Source organism: Rhinoraja longicauda, chromosome 35 (genome assembly GCF_053455715.1).
Source record: "Rhinoraja longicauda isolate Sanriku21f chromosome 35, sRhiLon1.1, whole genome shotgun sequence".
In the NCBI taxonomy this organism is placed as follows: domain Eukaryota; kingdom Metazoa; phylum Chordata; class Chondrichthyes; order Rajiformes; family Arhynchobatidae; genus Rhinoraja; species Rhinoraja longicauda.
The window spans coordinates 6023334-6042947 of NC_135987.1; positions in this window are offsets into that span (position 1 = coordinate 6023334).

Consider the following 19614-nt stretch of genomic DNA (forward strand, 5'->3'; position numbering starts at 1 on the left):
GATTTCCTCCCACATTACAAAGACCTGCTAATTAGCTTCTGTAAAGTGTCCCTTGTGTGTAGAATAGAACTAGTGTGCGGGTGATCATGGTCGGTGCGGACTCGATGGGCCGAAGGGCCAGTTTCCACGCTGTACCCCTGAACTCTTTATTGATCAGCCTCCAACAATTAATCTGCAGTAAAACAAATGAATGATGGAGTTTCACTCCAATGTTACCAGCCTTGGGCGATTGTTTATTGTTGACCTTCTCCTGTCTGTCACTGTAGGATGGCTACCCTCACCTTCAACACGATTTCTCCACCACTCTCCTTGCTCAGACTCCTCCATCTGTCAATTTACATTCACATTTGGGGCGGCACGGTGGCACAGCCAGTAGAGTTGCCGCCTCACAGTGCCAGAGGCCCGGGTTCGATGCTGAATAAGAGTGCTGTCTGTGTGGAGTCTGCAGGATCTCCCTGTGACCGTGTGGGTTTCCTCCGGGTGCTCCAGCTTCCGCCCACATCCCAAACACTTTCACAGTTGGCCTCGGTAAATTGCCCCAAGTGTGTAGGGAGCGGATGGGAAAGTGGGATAACATAGAACAGGAGTCAACACGGTCAGCACGGACTCAGTGGGCCGAATGGCATGTTTCTATGCTGCATCTCCACACAAAACTAAACTAAATATCAGTCAGTCTCTTCATGTTCCTTGATCCAGTCCTCACTTGATTCCTTATCTTCCTCTTTCACACGTGTTGAGTTACTGATTCATCTAAGTACCCATCATTGAGTCCACAACCACCGGTGGCCACTGGACATTTAAACTGGCTGCAAATGAGGAACTGGCTAATGTGTCAAGGGACACCTCACCTGGGCTGGAGAAGATCCTGGAGTGAGAGAAAAGGACACAGAGTGCTGGAGTAACTCAGCGGGTCAGGCAGCATCTCTAGAGAACATGGATCAGTGATGTTGCGGGTTGGGACCCTGCTTCTTCAGGCTGTTTTCAATTCAGACACTTCTGATGAAAAGTCTGGACTTGAAATGTCACCTGTCCATGTTCTTCGGAGATGCTGCCTGGCACGCTGTTACTCCAGCACTTTGTGTCCTTTTGTGTAAACCAGCTTCTGCAGTTCCTTGTGTCTTCATCCGGAGAAGGGGGATTCAGTAATGTTGGTCTGTGTGCTCACAAACTACATCCGTAGGACGAGGACGGAGGTTTGACTGGAGAATAGTGAGCAGTTTGATTGCAACTCATTCAAGGGGTTTATTGCAAGATGCATTGGCAAAGTTTTTCCACAGTGCCTCTGATGTCTATTGCCAGCAGCAACAATGGCTTATTCTGACCAAGTTTCCATCCAAGTCCACTCCATATTGAGTAGGAAAGAAAACTGCAGATGCTGGTTTTAATCGAAGGTAGACATGAAATGCTGGAGTAACTCAACGGGACAGACATTATCTTTGGAGAGAAGGAATGGATGACATTTCAGGTCGAGACCCTTCTTCGGTCTCGACCCAAAACGTCACCCATTCCTTCTCTCCAGAGATGCTACCTGACCTGCTGAGTTACTCCAGAATTTTGTGTCTACCCACTCCATATTGATGCAGACTGAGGCCATTATTCCTTCTTTGTTCATTGTAGCCGGAACCTTCAGGCTAGGACGCTACTCCTTGGAGCGCAGGAGGCTGAGGGGTGATCTTATAGAGGTGTGTAAGATCATGAGGGGAATAGATAGGGTGAATGCATTGTCTTTTAACCAGAGTAGAGGAATCAAAAACCAGAGGACACACCTTTATATTTAAGGCGAGAAGGGAAAGATTTAATAGGAACCCGAGGGGCAATATTTCCAGACAGAGGTAGCTGGGTATATGGAATGAGCTGCCGGAGGAGGTAGTTGTGTCGGGTACTATAATGGACATTTAAAAGACATTTGGATGGGTGCATGGATAGGAAAGGTTTAGAGGGATTTGGGCCAAATGTGAGCAGGTGGGACTGATGACGGTGGGGTATCTTGGTCGGCATGGGCAAGTTGGGCCAAAGGGCCTGTGACTCCATAAACCTGGAACGTCTGATCCAACAGGGCTGGGGGAATAGCTACAGTGAACAGTTGCTGCAGCTCAAGAAGTGAGACTTACTGCCACCTTTTATTAATTAAACACCAGCATTTTCTCACGTTTTCCTCCCTTTTTGATTAAACACTTGGACAAGCTAAGATTTGCCTGCTTTTCATCCCTCGCCTTTGGCACTCACTCCACCCATGTGCCAATCCACACCTCCCTCACCTGTATCCGCTTATAACTTGGCAGGCTTTGTCTCGCTCCCACCTCTCTTTTCCAGTTTCCTCCCCTCCCCTCCCCTCCCTCCACTCCATTCCAATCAGTCTGAAAAAGGGTCCCCACCCAAATGTCACCTACCCACTCCCTCCACAGGTGGTTGAAACAAAGAACTGCAGATGCTGGTTTATGCCAAAGACAGACACAAAGTGCTGGAGTAACTCAGCGGGTCAGGCGGCATCGCTGGAGAAAAATGATGGGTGTATAAGAAAATAACTGCAGATGCTGGTACAAATCGATTTATTCACAAAATGCTGGAGTAACTCAGCAGGTCAGGCAGCATCTGGGGAGAGAAGGAATGGGTGACGTTTCGGGTCGAGACCCTTCTGAAGAAGGGTCTCGACCCGAAACGTCACCCATTCCTTCTCTCCCGAGATGCTGCCTGACCTGCTGAGTTACTCCAGCATTTTGTGAATAAAACAATGGGTGACTTCTTCAGTCTGAATGTTGCCTGGGCTGCTGTGTTCCTCCAGCACTTTGTGTTTTGCTGATGATTCCAACACCTGCAGTTCCTCGTGTCTCCAGAATGTGCGTCCTTTGTTTTGCTGCCTCGGTAGCCCGAGGGAACAATTTGTTTAAATATCTTGTCATCAATTTTAGATCCTCCTCTGTGTGTGCAAGCAACTCTCGTTACCAACCATTTGGCTCCCAGCCAACACGCACAAATCCAAACACATCACGGACGCCCATGGGTGGAGCATGCAGTTGCTTTAAAGTGCAGCACACAATCCCAGTGCAGCTAACTCGGTTCCTTCTGTGGCTGTGACCATCGCTTCTGTTTGCTTTCCTCAACGACATCCTGGTGTTGCAGAAATGGGGAACGTCACCCGTATGCTATCCGGTGCCGGTGGGAAAACTGAGGCAAAGGGTAAATAATCTGCAGAGGCACGAGAGTTTGGCTGTTCTGTACTTTGAATTTACTCACCTGCGAACCCTTACGCCTGATCTTGATGTAAAGTAAGAACAGGAACTTCAGGAGAGGCAGGGGTGAGGGGAAAAAGAGGAGGGGGGTTGCAATGTTGGATAAGGAGGATGACACAGCTGTGTTCAGAGGTGACATTATGGATTGTTTGTCCGGTGAGGCTATAAAGGATGGAGCTGGGGAACAAGAAAGGGGTGATCACTTTATTGGAGGTGTATTACAGACCCCCGAATAGTCAACAGGAGTTAGAAGAACAAATGTGCCGGGCGATTGCAGACAGCTGCTGGTCAAATAAAGTTGTAACTTTTAACTTTCCCAATATAGACTGGGAAAATCCTAGCCTGAAGGGTTTAGATGGGGTGCAATTCCTCAAATGTGTTCAGGAGAGTTTTCTTAAGCAGTATGTGGAGGCCCCGACATGTGAGAGGGCAACGCTGGATCTAATATTGGGAAATTGGGAAGGGCAAGTTAATGAAGTGTTTGTGGAGGAGCCTTTTGGGACCGGTGACCACAGTTTGATTAGGTTTAAGATAGTTATGGATAGGGACGGAGAGGATATGGGAGAAGGTCTCGCTCAAGTTGACTGCAGCAGGTTATTAGAGGGGAAAGAAACATCGGCCAAGTGGGATGTTTTTAAAAGTGTACTGAAGAAAGCTCAGGATATGTACGTTTCGTTAGAGTGACGGGCAAAGCAGGCAAACGTAAGGATCTTGGCTGACGAGCGAAATTGAGATTAGCCAAAAACAGGAAGGATGCATGGGACAGGTAAAGGCAGCCGGGATCAAATGCATCCCTGGAGGAGTTTCGGGAGCTAAGGAATAAACTAAAAAAGGAGTTCAGAAGGGCAAAAAGGGGCCAGGAGATAGCTCTGCGGGGGGGGGGGGGGGGGGGGGGGGTAGCATTAAGGACAATTCCAAAAGATTTTATAAATACATAAGGGGGAAAAGGGTAACTGAAGAGAGAGTGGAACCCCTCAGGAATCAAAGCACACATCTGTGTGGAATCACAGGAGATGGTAATGGTGAGGATAATGGTTGAAGGTTGCTTCTCAGACTGGAGGCCTGTGTCTAGTGGTGTGCCTCAGGGTTCGGTGCTGGGCCCATTACTGTTTGTCATCTACATGAATGATTTGGATGAGAACATACGGGGGCAAGATTAGCAAGTTTGCTGATGATACAAAGTTAGTGGTTTTGCAGATAGTGAAGTTGGTTGTGAACGATTGCAGCAGGATCTGGATCAATTGGCCAGGTGGGTAGAGGAATGATTGATGGAATTTAATAAAGAGAAGTGTGAGGTTGGCATTTTGGGACATCGAACAAAGGCAGGATCTGCACAGTAAATGGTAGGCCTCTGGGTAGTGTTGTAGAGCAGAGGGATCTAGGAGTACAGGTGCATGGTTCTTTGAAGGTCGAGTCACAGGTAGATAAGGTAGTCAAAAAAGGCTTTTGGCACTTTGGCCTTCATCAGTCAGAGTATTAAGTATAGAGGTTGGGAGGTCACTTTGCAGTTGTATAAGACATTGGTGAGACCACATTTAGAATATTGTGTTCAGTTCTGGGCACCATGTTATAGGAAAGATATTGTCAAGCTTGAAAGGGTTCAGAAAAGATTACGAGGATGTTGCCAGGACTAGAGGCTGTGAGCTAACGGGAGAGGTTGAGTAGGCTGGGTCTCTATTCCATGGAGCGCAGGAGAATGAGGGGAGATCTTATAGAGGTATACAAAATCATGAGAGGAATAGATCAGGTAGATGCAGTCTTTTGCCCAGTGTAGGGGAATCGAGGACCAGAGGACATAGGTTCAAGGTGAAGGGGAAAAGATTTAATAGGAATCTGAGGGGTAACATTTTCACACAAAGGATGGTGGGTGTATGGAACAAGCTGCCAGAGGAGGTAGTTGAGGCTGGGACTGTCCCATCGTTTAAGAAACAGGTACATGGATAGGACAGGTTTGGAGGGATATGGACCAAGTGCAGGCAAGTAGGACAAGTGTAGCTGGGACATTGTTGGCCAGTGTGGGCGAGTTGGGCCAAAGGGCCTGTTTCCACACTGGATCACTCTATGACTCTTTTGCTTTTTTTTAAACAATGGGTTGATACAGAAAACTTAAGAAGAATTAAAAGCTTACTGATTATTGCATCTTTTTAAGTTTGAACTCTTATAGTGTTTTTATGGTAATATGGTACTATGCCACTGCTAATTTCTGCAAAGATGTTTAATCAAATCCAATGTTGAAAGGTACATGGTATTCTGTTCAAGGGACAATACAAACAATTTGTTATTTATCTATAAATCAAGTAACCGAAACATATATTACACCAATATATTGGTGCGTTAAGAATGAAAATAGGGAGGGAGGGAGGGAATCTTGCAGTGGGGATATTTGACTTTGCATTAGAATATTGATGTGTTGAGTGAGCTGGCAAAAATGAGGCAAACGTAGTTTAAGGTATCACAGAAAGCTGGAGTAACTCAGCGGGACAGGCAGCATCTCAGGAGAGAAGGAATGGGTGGCGTTTTGGGTCGAAACCCTTTTTCAGACTGATGTTGTTTCATGTAAGAAAGTTGTTTAATGTAAGAAAGTGTGGACTCATTCAAAGAGGAATCTAAAGGCATACTACCATCTAAATGGAGAAAGACAGCAAATGAGTGAAGTACAGAGGGATCGAAGTCTTGTGTGGGAGGGAACTGCAGATGCTGATTTAAACCGAAGATAGGCACAAAAAGCTGGAGTAACTCAGCGGGGACAGGCTGGAGAAAAGGAATAGGTGAGGTTTCGGGTTGAGATCCTTCGTCTGTATTCTTTAGAGTTTAGAAGAACCGGTTAGAGAGAAGGGTGTGGTGTATATTGGAGTGTGTTAAAGGGGAGGCTGTGGGGCGTGACTGGAATGTGACAGGGAGAAGGGCTTGGGCTGTATTAGAGAGTGTTAGAGGAGGGTCGGGGCGTATTGGAGTGTTATAGAAGAGAACGTGCTGTCGATTAGATATCAGTGTGAAGGGTGGGTTGGAGAAGGGTGTGGATTATGAGGGCTGCTCGTAGCGAAGAGTTATGAATGTAAGTGACGAGGGTGGAGGGTCTGGCTGGGGGGGGGGGGGGGGGGGGGGCGGTGACTGCCTAAATTGCTGAGTGTCGGTTTCTCCTTCCAGCGAAACCAGGGAAGAAAGAAGCAGCAGCCCCAAAAGGACAGGTGGAGAAGGTCGTTGACCAGGGTACGGGCAAACCTCTCCTCCCCTCAATGGCGGTGCTTGTTTTGGTGAAAGTCTTGACATTGTGTCTGTTTCCCTTTCTCCCATCCCCCCCCTCTCTCCTCTTGGACTCCCCCTGCTGGTCTTCTACTCACCCTCCCATTCCCACACTGACCTTTCTGTCCTGGGCCTCCTCCACTGTCAGAGTGAGGCCCAAAGCAAACTGGAGGAACGACACCTCATATTTTGCTTGGGCAACTTACACCCCAGTGGTATGAAGAATGGTCTCGACCCAAAATGTCACCCATTCTTTTTCTTCAGAGATGCTACCTGACCTGCTGAGTTACTCCAGAATTTTGTGTCTACCCACTCCATATTGATGCAGACTGAGGCCATTATTCCTTCTTTGTTCATTGTAGCCGGAACCTTCAGGCTAGGACGCTACTCCTTGGAGCACAGGAGGCTGAGGGGTGATCTTATAGAGGTGTGTAAGATCATGAGGGGAATAGATAGGGTGAATGCATTGTCTTTTAACCAGAGTAGAGGAATCAAAAACCAGAGGACACACCTTTATATTTAAGGCGAGAAGGGAAAGATTTAATAGGAACCCGAGGGGCAATATTTCCAGACAGAGGTAGCTGGGTATATGGAATGAGCTGCCGGAGGAGGTAGTTGTGTCGGGTACTATAATGGACATTTAAAAGACATTTGGATGGGTGCATGGATAGGAAAGGTTTAGAGGGATTTGGGCTGTCCTGCTGAGTTACTCCAGCATTTTGTGTCTACCAGTGGTATGAATATTGACTACTCTAACTCTAAGAAATATCTCTCTCTCTCTCTCTCTCTCTCTCTCTCTCTCTCTCTCTCTCTCTCTCTCTCTCTCTCTCTCTCTCCTCTCTCCTCTCTCCTCTCTCCTCTCTCTCTCTCTCTCTCTCTCTCTCTCTCTCTCTCTCTCTCTCTCTCTCTCTCTCTCTTCCCCACCCTAGTTCTCCAACGAGTTTGACTGTCTCCGGATTAAATTTTACTTTGTATGCCTCGTTGTCAACTTCCCCGAGCTAACACTGATCTATTCTACATTTTCCTTCATCATCGATCTCTCATTTGATCTCTCCTTTGATCTCTCATTTTCACACCTTACCATTCCTTGTCTCTCGTGTCCCTCCCTCTCCCCTGACGCTCAGTCTGAAGAAGGGTCTCGACCCGAAACGTCACCCATTCCTTCTCTCCAGAGATGCTGCCTGTCCCGCAGAATTACAATAGACAATAGACAATAGACAATAGGTGCAGGAGGAGGCCATTCGGCCCTTCGAGCCAGCACCGCCATTTAATGTGATCATGGCTGATCATTCTCAATCAGTACCCGTTCCTGCCTTCTCCCCATACCCCATGACTCCGCTATCCTTAAGAGCTCTATCTAGCTCTCTCTTGAATGCATTTATAGAATTGGCCTCCACTGCCTTCTGAGGCAGAGAATTCCACAGATTCACAACTCTCTGACTGAAAAAGTTTATCCTCATCTCCGTTCTAAATGGCCTACCCCTTATTCTTAAACTGTGGCCCCTTGTTCTGGACTCCCCCAACATTGGGAACATGTTTCCTGCCTCTAACCTGTCCAACCCCTTAATAATGTTATATGTTTCAATAAGATCCCCTCTCATCCTTCTAAATTCCTTGATACTTGAAATATCGGGGGGTTGGAGAATATGCATGCTCTACCATAATCATGGGCACAAGTGTGGTATGGACCACACCTCGTATAATAGAGGGGGTAATGTTGTTAATCTATCTATTAACAACATTAGAGGGAGGGTTTACTTTTCTATCTTTCTTTTTTCTTTTCTGTTTTTGTACCTGGATGATGGAAGGGAGTACACTGAAATATGGCACAATGTAAATATTGGAAGAGGTATCAAGGTAAGGAAGAAGGGGAAAAAAAAGAAAAAAAAAGAATGAATGGATAATAAATTAAATTTTCTAAGTTATAATGTGAATGGGTTAAATGGACCGATAAAAAGGAAGAGAATTTTAACACAGATGAAAAAATTGGAAGTGGATATAGCTTTCTTACAAGAAACACATCTAACGGAAAAAGAACATCAAAAGTTAAAGAGAGACTGGGTAGGAAGTATGGTAGCATATTCTTTTAATTCAAAAGCAAGAGGGGTTGCTATCCTATTTAAGAAAACGCTACCAATTAAGATACAAAATATTGTAAGTGACCCAGTAGGTAGATTTATAATCGTACATTGTCAAATTTTCTCAGAATTGTGGACTTTAATGAATATATATGCACCAAATACAGATGATGAGAAGTTTGTGCAGGATACTTTTCTAAATCTAGCGGAAGCACATGAAAATATATTGGTAGGGGGAGATTTTAACTTTTGTTTAGATCCAGAAATGGATAGATCATCAAGAACAATGACAAGGACAAGAGCAGCGAAGATAACATTGAACTTAATGGAAAATTTAAATTTAATAGATATTTGGAGGAAAAGCCATCCTAGGGAAAAAGACTACTCCTTCTATTCCAATAGACATGAGACATATTCTAGAATAGATCTATTTTTGATTTCAGCTCAATTAAGGGGAAGAATAATACAAATAGATTACAAGGCTAGATTGCTATCGGATCATTCACCATTATTAATGAAAATTAAGATGCCAGATAAAGAACAGTCAGTATATAGATGGAGACTCAACCCTTTACTATTGAAAAGGCAAGACTTTTGCAATTTTATTCGAGGACAAATTCGATTATTTTTGGAAACAAATTTAAATTCAGTTAATGATAAATTCATTATATGGGATGCAATGAAGGCATACTTGAGAGGCCAAATTATAAGCTACTCATCTAAGATAAAGAAAGATTATAGGAAGGAATCTGAAAGATTAGAAAAAGAAATCACCATATTAGAAAAAGACTTACAGAATGCTTCTTCAGATACAAAAAAAATACAACTTGGAAATAAAAAATGTCAGTACAATACTTTACATACTTATAGAACAGAAAAATTAATATTACGAACTAAACAAAGGTATTATGAATTAGGAGAAAGAGCGAATAAGGTATTGGCATGGCAACTGAAAGAAGAACAAATATTAAGAACAATAAATTCAATTAGAACAGATCAAAATACTATTACTTATAAACCTAGAGAAATTAATGAGGTATTTAAGCAATTTTACACTAACCTGTATCATTCTGAATCTGAAAAGGATGAAATTAAGATAAATAATTTCTTATCTAAGATACAATTACCAACAATTTCTAATGAGGAGCAGATGGGACTAAATGCCTCCTTTACTTTGAGAGAAGTGGAGGAAGTACTACATTCTTTACCAAGTAATAAATCACCAGGGGAAGATGGCTTCCCGCCAGAGTTCTATAAAAAATTTAAAGATTTGTTGTTACCAGTATTTATGGAAGTGATACAACAAGCGGAAAAAACTTCTACATTACCGGAATCCTTTTCAATGGCAATTATAACTGTAATTCAAAAAAAAGGGAAAGACCCTTCAAAAGCATCGTCGTATAGACGTATAGACCAATATCACTGTTGAATGCAGATTATAAAATAGTTGCCAAGCTTTTGGCAAAGAGACTGGCAAAATTTTTACCTAAGTTGGTTAAAGAGGATCAATCTGGATTTGTCAAAAAAAGGAGAATATCTGATAATGTAGCAAGATTTATAAGTATTTTACATTTAGCACAGAACAGAAAGGAATTAAGCGTAGCAGTTGCTTTAGATGCTGAAAAGGCGTTTGACAGGTTAGAATGGGATTTTTTATTTAAAGTATTAGAGAAGTATGGATTGGGGAATGGTTTCATTAACTGGGTAAAAGCTCTTTATAAACAACCTAAAGCCAAAGTGGTGACAAATGGCCAATCTTCTCAACCATTTAATTTGGAAAGATCTAGCAGACAGGGATGTCCCTTGTCACCAGTTCTATTTGTACTGGCTATTGAACCTCTGGCAGAACTAATAAGATCAGATTCAGACATTAAAGGATTTAAAGTTAATCAGGAAGATCACAAAATTACTTTATTTGCAGATGATGTCTTAATTTGTCTTACTAGACCATTGGAATCCTTAAGAAAATTATATTTCAGATTGGAAGAATACGGGAAAGTATCAGGATATAAAATTAATAAAGATAAAACTGAAATAATGCCTCTTTTTGAAGGCAATTATGATCAATGTAAAAGAGAAAGTCAGTTTAAATGGCAAAAAGAAGGCATTAAGTACTTAGGAGTTAAAGTAGATAATAAGTTAAATAATTTGTATAAATTAAATTATAAACCACTAATAAAAAAAATAGATGAGGACCTGAAGAAATGATGAATCTTCCAATTACATTGATAGGGAGAGTGAACTGTATTAAGATGAATATTTTTCCGAGGATACAGTATTTATTTTCAACACTGCCTATACCTTTGTCAAATAATCTTTTTCAAGAATTGAACAAAATTGTGAGGAATTTTCTAAAATGGCAAGAATGTCTCTGGAAAAATTAACATGGAAATTTGAATTAGGTGGATTGCAATTACCAAATTTTAAAAATTATTATCTGGCAGCACAAATGAGTTTTATTTCATCCTTTTATCAAGAGGGTGGAAAAACAGCATGGGTTAAAATTGAAATGGATAAAATAAAAGAGTTATGTCCAGAAGAATTTATATATAAATGGGAAGCGAAGCTATTAGTTAAGGATAAAGAGTCACCTTTGCTAAAACATTTAATTAATACATTGTTGAAAACAGTAAAGATTTTTTTTAACAGCTAAAACTCCATTAGTAAAAAATAGATTATTGCCGTTTGCTTGGAATATTCAAATACTACAAGTCTGGGAACAGAAGGGTATTAAAAATATAGGAGATTGCTATGAAGGAAATAACTTTTTGACATTTTCTCAATTGAGAAATAAATATCAAATTCCAGGGAATAGTATTTTTTTCTATTATCAATTACAATCTTTTTTAAGGGAAAAGTTAGGTAATTCAATGTCTCTATTTCAGATTAAAGGAATTGAATCCTTGATTCAGGGCAAGGGAATAAAAAAAATTATATCATCAATGTATAAATTATTACAAAAATCTAGTCCAAAGATAGGAATTCAAAAATCAAGACAAAGATGGGAAACAGATCTTAATATTATCATTGATGAACCAAGTTGGGAAAGACTGTGTTTAGATAGTATGAAAAATACTATTAATGTGAGATATAGTTTAGTACAATATAAGTTTTTACATCAACTATATTTAACCCCGAAAAAATTAAACAATTTAAAACCAAACTCATCTGAAATTTGTTTTAGATGCAACCAAGACGTGGGTACTTTTTTACACTCTACATGGGCATGTCAGAAGGTAACTCCTTTTTGGAAAGATGTAAAAAAAAAATTGGAACAATTGATGAATAAGATCATACCATTGGATTCAAGGTTGTTTTTATTGGGAGATACAAAAGGAATATTACCAAAGCTAATTTTAGATAAACATCAGGAAAGATTTCTCAAAATAGCAATAGCAGTAGCAAAAAAATGTGTAGCGGTCACTTGGAAAGATCAAAATGAAATAAGATTTGAAAGATGGTATGCAGAAATGCGTAGTTGTATCCCATTAGAAAAAGCAACGTATAATCTGAGAAATGGATATGACTTCTTCTTGAAGGTGTGGAACCCATTCATTTTAAAGCTAGGATTAAGAATTGGAAATATTTAAATTCAGGATTGTTTTGATACCTTTAATAAGAATTTAATAAGAAATTACCCGGAAGTGTCTCCTTCTGGACTCCAGGTTTCTTTCTTCCTCTCTTTCTTTTTCTTTTTCTTTTTCTTTTTCCTTCTTTTTAACTGGGGGGTGGGGGGGAAGGGGGGGTGTGGGAGGGGAGATAATACAGAACAATACGTGTATAATCGAATTTATAATGTAGTTATTATTGCTTACTATGAAATGTAACATGTATGAGTTCTGTTAAAACTTAAATAAAATAAAAAAAATTAAAAAATAATAATAATCTTATATGTTTCGATAAGATCCCCTCTCATCCTTCTAAATTCCAGTGTATACAAGCCTAGTCGCTCCAGTCTTTCAACATATGACAGTCCCGCCATTCCGGGAATTAACCTAGTAAACCTACGCTGCACGCCCTCAATAGCAAGAATATCCTTCCTCAAATTTGGAGACCAAAACTGCACACAGTACTCCAGGTGCAGTCTCACCAGGGCCCTGTACAACTGCAGAAGGACCTCTTTGCTCCTATTCTCAACTCCTCTTGTTATGAAGGCCAACATTCCATTGGCTTTCTTCACTGCCTGCTGTACCTGCATGCTTCCTTTCAGCGACTGATTTACTCCGGCATTTTGTGTCTATCTTCGGTGTAAACCAGTATCTGCTCTTTCTTCCTACCCTCTCTGGACCTTTTTATTTCCAACCGTCGGCACGACTTCATCCGTCTTGACTCCTTCACGCTCAAGCAGCTTTCATTTTGTCGACAATTTAAATCTTTTCTGGGGAAATCCAGCGCTTTTTATGAAAGACGGCATGCACCCAACAGCCTTGGTTCACGAAAGTTGTCTAATAACCTGTTACACGCGATGCATACGACCCCACGTGGCTGACTAATTAATTTGTCCCCTCACGCTGGAGATGATCTGGACATACCTACGGCCACAGTCCATCTCCCACAAACATTCCCTCCCCCTCTGCTCCGGCAGAAAATCTCTGCCCAGCCCATTCATTTTTCAGATAAAAACTCTTCCTCAATTTTACATAAACCCTCTAGACAACTGCTCACTATCGCCGTGACGATTACACCGAGATCCATCTATATACTAAAACGTTTGTTTGTTTGTTTGTTTGTTTGTTCCTGAACTACAGCCAAAACGGTACACGATAGCGCGACAATTTTAGGCCCACCTTACTCACCATCGTCCCTTTGGTGCTAATGGAAGAAGTTTCATTGAAATCGTTGTTATATTTTTAAAGTTCTTCACATTTTAAAGTTTAAATCTCTCTCCTAGGGAGGGAGGGAAGGAGGGAGGGGGTGGAGGGGGGAGGAGGGAGGATAAGGTGGGTTGAGGGGGGTGGAGTGGGGGGGAGGGGAAGGGAGGGAGGGGAAGGGGGAGGGGGGAGGGGTGGGGGGGAGAGGGGAAGGGGGGAGGAGAGGGTGCTGCACCAATGCAGGAGAGGTTTGAGTCCAACGGGTCCACTTGGTCGAGTTTTAAATAGATCTCTGCACACTGTGGGCAGTTTAAATCTAGTGCCAGTTAAAAAAATCAACTATGAGAACTTCTTCTGCACAATCTGAAATCATATGCATGCACAAAATAAAATGGGTCTGTTGTTATGTTTTTGGTGGATACATGGCTGTACATTGATGGAGTGCCAACACTTAATGAAGTTTGCCCACCTAACTATAATTTTCTCCAATCTGTCAGGAAAAGTGGAAGGGATAGGGGTGTAGATGTAATTTTTACAAAAGATTTTATGTGCACAGAGGTTGACCTTGGGAGATACTGCTCTTTTGAATATCTTGCTGTTAACCTTAAAACAGATGAAACTGTGCTCACTCTAACACTGTACAGTAAGTACACTGCACACTCTTTTAGAAGGATGAGAGGGGATCTTATAGAGAGGTATAAAATCATAAAAGGACTAGACAAGCTAGATGCAGGAAAAATGTTCCCAATGTTGGGGGAGTCCAGAACCAGGGGACACACTCTGAGAATAAAGGGGAGGCCGTTTAAAACTGAGGTGAGAAGAAACTTTATCACCCAGATAGTTGTGAATTTGTGGAATTCTCTGCCACAGAGGGCAGTGGAGGCAAATTCACTGGATGAATTTAAAAGAGAGTTAGATAGAGCTCTAGCGGCTAGTGGAATCAAGGGATATGGTGAGAAGGCAGTCATGGGTTACTGATTGTGGATGATCAGCCATGATCACAATGAATGGCGGTGCTGGCTCGAAGGGCCAAATGGCCTCCTCCTGCACCTATTTCCTATCTTTCTATGTACAGGCCACCCAGTCAACTATCCTTATTCCATATGAATTCTCTGAATTGACCTCATTGGCAATAATGAGATACGACAGAGTGATTTTAAATGAAGAATTCAACATTCATGTAAACAACAGGACAGACCTCAATGTGACAGAGTTTCTGAGCTTACCCTCGACTTTACTAAACATGTAAACGAGGCCACTCACAAACATGGAAATACACTGGACCTGGTGATATCCCAAGGGTTAAAAATTGATAACATCCTGGCGTCTGATTTTACTGTTTCTGACCATTACTGTGTATTTTTTGATGTGTTTTTAAAGTTGTTTAGGCGCCCCCTGGAGTCGACATGTAAAAGGTGCTTTTTATATCCAGCAGCAGAACTCCTATTTTCTGAGCTTGTCAGTACATTCGTTCCTCTCACCCAGGGAGATTCTGTTGACGAAACGATAAAAGTTTTGAACCCGAAACGTCACCCATTCCTTCTCTCCTGAGATGCTGCCTGACCCGCTGAGTTACTCCAGCATTTTGTGTCTACAGTATTCTTATAGATTTTTATTTAGATTTAGATTTTAGATTTTTAGGTTTAGATTTAGAGATACAGCGCAGAAACAGGCCCTTCGGCCCACCAGGTCCGCGCCGCCCAGCGATCCCCGCACACTAACACTATCCTACACCCACTAGGGACAATTTTTTACATTTACCAAGCCAATTAACCTACATACCTGTACGTCTTTGGAGGGTGGGAGGAAACCGAAGATCTCAGAGAAAACCCACGCAGGTCACGGGGAGAACGTACAAACTCCGTACAGACAGCGCCCGTAGTCAGGATCGAACCTGAGTCTCCGGCGCTGCATTCGCTGTAAGGCAGCAACTCTACCGCTGCACCACCTCGCCTAGAAAACTGGGTCGGCTCGACAGGTCACGTACTAAGTTGGTTCCAGTCATATATAAGTGGAAGGAAGTGCATTGTTAGCCTTGGGAACTATGTACCACGGCTACATGATGTGCTCTTCGATGTAGCACAAGGTAGCTGCCTTGGCCCGTTACACTTTTCCTTACATATGCCGCCCCCAGGAGGAGTTATCAGACAGGACAATGTGAATTTTCTAAGTTATGCCGATGACACTCAGTTATACGTCTCTGTCAAACCCAATGCAAATGCCTTCAGTTCTTTGACCTCCTGCCTATTTTCCATTAAAAATGGATGAATGCTAACTTTCTTAAACTCAATGACGACAAGATAGATATTGTATTACTTGGACCAAAACCTAAGCTGCACGCCCTCAATAGCAAGAATATCCTTCCTCGAATTTGGAGACGAAAACTGCACACGGTACTCCAGGTGCGGTCTCACTAGGGCCCTGTACAACTGCAGGAAGGACCTCTTTGCTCCTATACTCAACTCCTCTTGTTATGAAGGCCAACATTCCATTGGCTTTCTTCACTGCCTGCTGTACCTGCATGCTTCCTTTCAGTGACTGATGCACTAGGACACCCAGATCTCGTTGTACGTCCCCTTTTCCTAACTTGACACCATTCAGATAATAATCTGCCTTCCTATTCTTACCACCAAAGTGGATAACCTTACACCTATCCACATTAAACTGCATCTGCCATGCATCCGCCCACTCACACAACCTGTCCAAGTCACCCTGCAACCTCATAGCATCTTCCTCACAGTTCACACTGCCACCCAGCTTTGTATCATCTGCAAATTTGCTAATGGTACTTTTAATCCCTTCATCCAAGTCATTAATGTATATTGTATGTAGCTGCGGTCCCAGCACCGAGCCTTGCGGTACCCCACTAGTCACTGCCTGCCATTCTGAAAGGGACCCATTTATCCCCAGTCTTTGCTTTCTGTCTGCCAATCAACTTTCTATCTATGTCGGTACCCTACTTCCAATACCATGTGCCCTAATTTTGCCCACTAATCTCCTATGTGGGACCTTGTCGAAGGCTTTCTGAAAATCAAGGTACACCACATCCACCGGCTCTCCCCTGTCAATTTTCCTAGTTACATCCTCAAAAGACTCTAGGGTGGCATGGTGATGCAGCAGTAGAGTTGCTGCCTTACAGTAGACCCATGTTTGATCCCGACTATGGGCGCTGTCTGTACGGAGTTTGTAGGTTCTCCCCGTGACCACGTGGCATTCCTCCGAGATCTTCGGTTTACTCCCACACTCCAAAGACACACAGGTTTGTAGGTTAATTGGCTGGGTATAAATGTAAAATTGTCCCTAGAGTATGTAGGATAGCGTTAATGTGCGGGGATCGCTGGTGGGTGCGGACTCTGTGGGCCGAAGGGTTTGTTTCCGTGCTGTATCTCTAAACCAAAATAAACTATGACTCTGTGACCCTAGGAAAGGTTTAGAGGGATGTGGGCCTAAAGTGGGTGAATGGACTGGTGTTGATGGGCATCTCGGTTGATATGGACAACTTGGGCCAAAGAGCCTGTTTCCATACTCTACATCTTCTACATCTCCCCAATTATGTAGAGTCCTCAGTGAGTGGCAACTGGCACTTTGTTGTAACACCACCCGAGGGCTTTCCCCCTGCCCAGGGAGATGAAGACTGAGACAGCCCACCCCAGGGACTCAGACAGTCCAGGGGTTCTCAGATATGTCGACCCTGGGATTTAAAATCCCCTACCTAAACACAATAAGCTGGAGTAACTTAGCGGGCCAGGCAGCATCTCTGGTGGAAAAGATTAGGTGACATTTCGGGTTGAGACCCTTCTTCAGACCATCCCTGAAATCCCCTAAACTGGAACTGTGGTTGATAGGATATCTTGGTTTGGAGCAATGTAATGCAGCCATGCGAGTCTGGGGTTGCCAACTGTCCCGTATTAGCCGGGACATCCCGTATTTTAGGCTAAGTTGGTTTGTCCCGTACGGAACTGCCCTTGTCCTGTATTAAGTCCGGGGGGCGCTGTTGGCCCAGATGCTGTAGGCCCAGACGCTGTAGGCCTGGACACTGTAGGCCTGGACACTGTAGGCCTGGACACTGCAGGCCTGGACACTGTAGGCCTGGGCACTGTTGGCCCAGACGCTGTAGGCCCGGACACTGTAGGCCCGGACACTGTAGGCCCGGACACTGTAGGCCCGGACACTGTAGGCCTGGACACTGTAGGCCTGGACACTGTAGGCCTGGACACTGTAGGCCTGGACACTGTAGGCCTGGACACTGTAGGCCTGGACACTGTAGACCTGGACACTGTAGGCCAGGACACTGTTGGCCCAGACGCTGTAGGCCTGGACACTGTAGACCTGGACACTGTAGGCCCAGTTTCTGCAGCCCAGGGGCCGCTGTAGTCCCGGACAGTGTAGGTCCGGGTGCCGCCTAACCGAGGTTGCACAGCAACCCACATCCCGGCCCGGGCGGCCGCCATTGTTGGAGGAGAGCAAGTGGACGCTGGCTGATGGCGAGGGTACGTGGGGCGCGGGGCGCGGGGCGGTGACGTCACCTTGGGAGTGAGGAGGTTGGCACCCCTAATCTAGGCTGAGGCAGGCAGCTCCAGCTCAAGTTCAATAGTGATAGTGGACAGCAAAACAAGTGCACTGATTTCATCAAATGAACTTTTTTCTTTTCAGTTGTTGACCAGGGTGCAGCCGTTTTGAAAACGAAAGGGGCTGAAGTAATGAAAAATGTAAATATTCCGGGCATGTAATGAAACAATGTTTGTCGTTACAGTTTATCCGGAACTGTCATGTTTGGAAACAAATTTGTCCCTTTAAATGAATAAAATACTTCTTTAAATGAACCTACTGCTCAGCTGTAAACATTCACACGTTGATCTTTCCATTTTTAAGTCACTTACTGTCATTCTGTTTGCTAATTTGTTTGCATTTTTATAATACCCGTCGCATCTATGCTATTGAATGGTTGATCCTCAGTAGAGGCCTTACCTTTGTTCCCCTGCTCCCCCCACCTCAGAATTCCGGGCCCACCATGACGTGGAGGCCTAGCACTCATACTAATTCACTCCTCCCCTGTCTATTTCCTAACATCTTGGTTCTGTTCAAAGGTTCGCTCTGCTACTTGCCCCATGGACGTTGCTTAACCCCTTGTGTATTCCCAGCACTTTCTGTTCTTATTGTCAGTTCACAGCTCTTGCCCCCCTCCCCCTCCCCCCCCCCCCCCCCCCCCCACACACTGGTTCCTGATGATGAGTGTAGATTTTAGATAGGCACATGAATTTATAGGGAATGGGGGGATATTGATCACAAATAAGCAGAGGAGATCAATTTAACTTGGCATCATGTTCAGCTCAGACATTGTGGGCCAAAGTACTTCCTGTGCTATACTGCATTATGTTCTATGTACTGTCAAGTGCAGTTTCTGTCTTATGTTGTATGTTTACTCCCTGTCTCTTGGATGAAATAAATACATCTCTCAATACAATAATACAAACGACTAACTTAATTTGGGCTCTTCTCTGTAGATGGAGATACAGCAATTGTTTTGGGAAAGTGTCATTCCAAATTGTTACTTGATTCTTGCTGGATATGAGTCTGCAGGGAGGAACTGCAGATGCTGGTTTACACCAAAGAGAGACAGACACAAGATGCTGGAGTAACTCAGCGGGACAGGCTGCATCTCTGGAGAAAACGAATCGGTGACGTTTTGGGTCGAGAGGGTCTCGACCTGAAAGGTCACCCATTCCTTCCGCTGAGTCACTCCAGCATCTTGTGTCTCTCTTTGGGCATCCAGAGTTGTCCACTTCATCCTGAACCCTATCTGTATTGAGCGTGTGGATAGGACAATGTTGAGGGATATGTCCATAGCATCCCTGAACAGAAAGAAAAACAATATTCCAGTCTTGTTCCGCCAGGCCCCAAGTGGTCAAGATGGGGAGACATACTTCTAACCCCCTCACCCTGAACACAGGATCCCCCCAGGGCTGCGTCCTTAGCCCCCTACTGTACTCCCTGTACACACATGACTGTGTGGCCAGGTTCAGCTCCAACTCCATCATCAAGTTTGCTGATGACACTGTGGTGGTGGGCCTGATCTCTGATAACAATGAGAAGGCCTACCGGGAGGAGGTGGCTGATCTGGCACTCTGGTGTCAGGACAACAGCATCCTCTTGAATGTCACAAAAACTGAGGAGCTGATTGTAGACTTTAGAAGGGCTCAACATCCGAGGATGTACACGCCACTGGAGTTAAATGGGTCTACTGTGGATAGG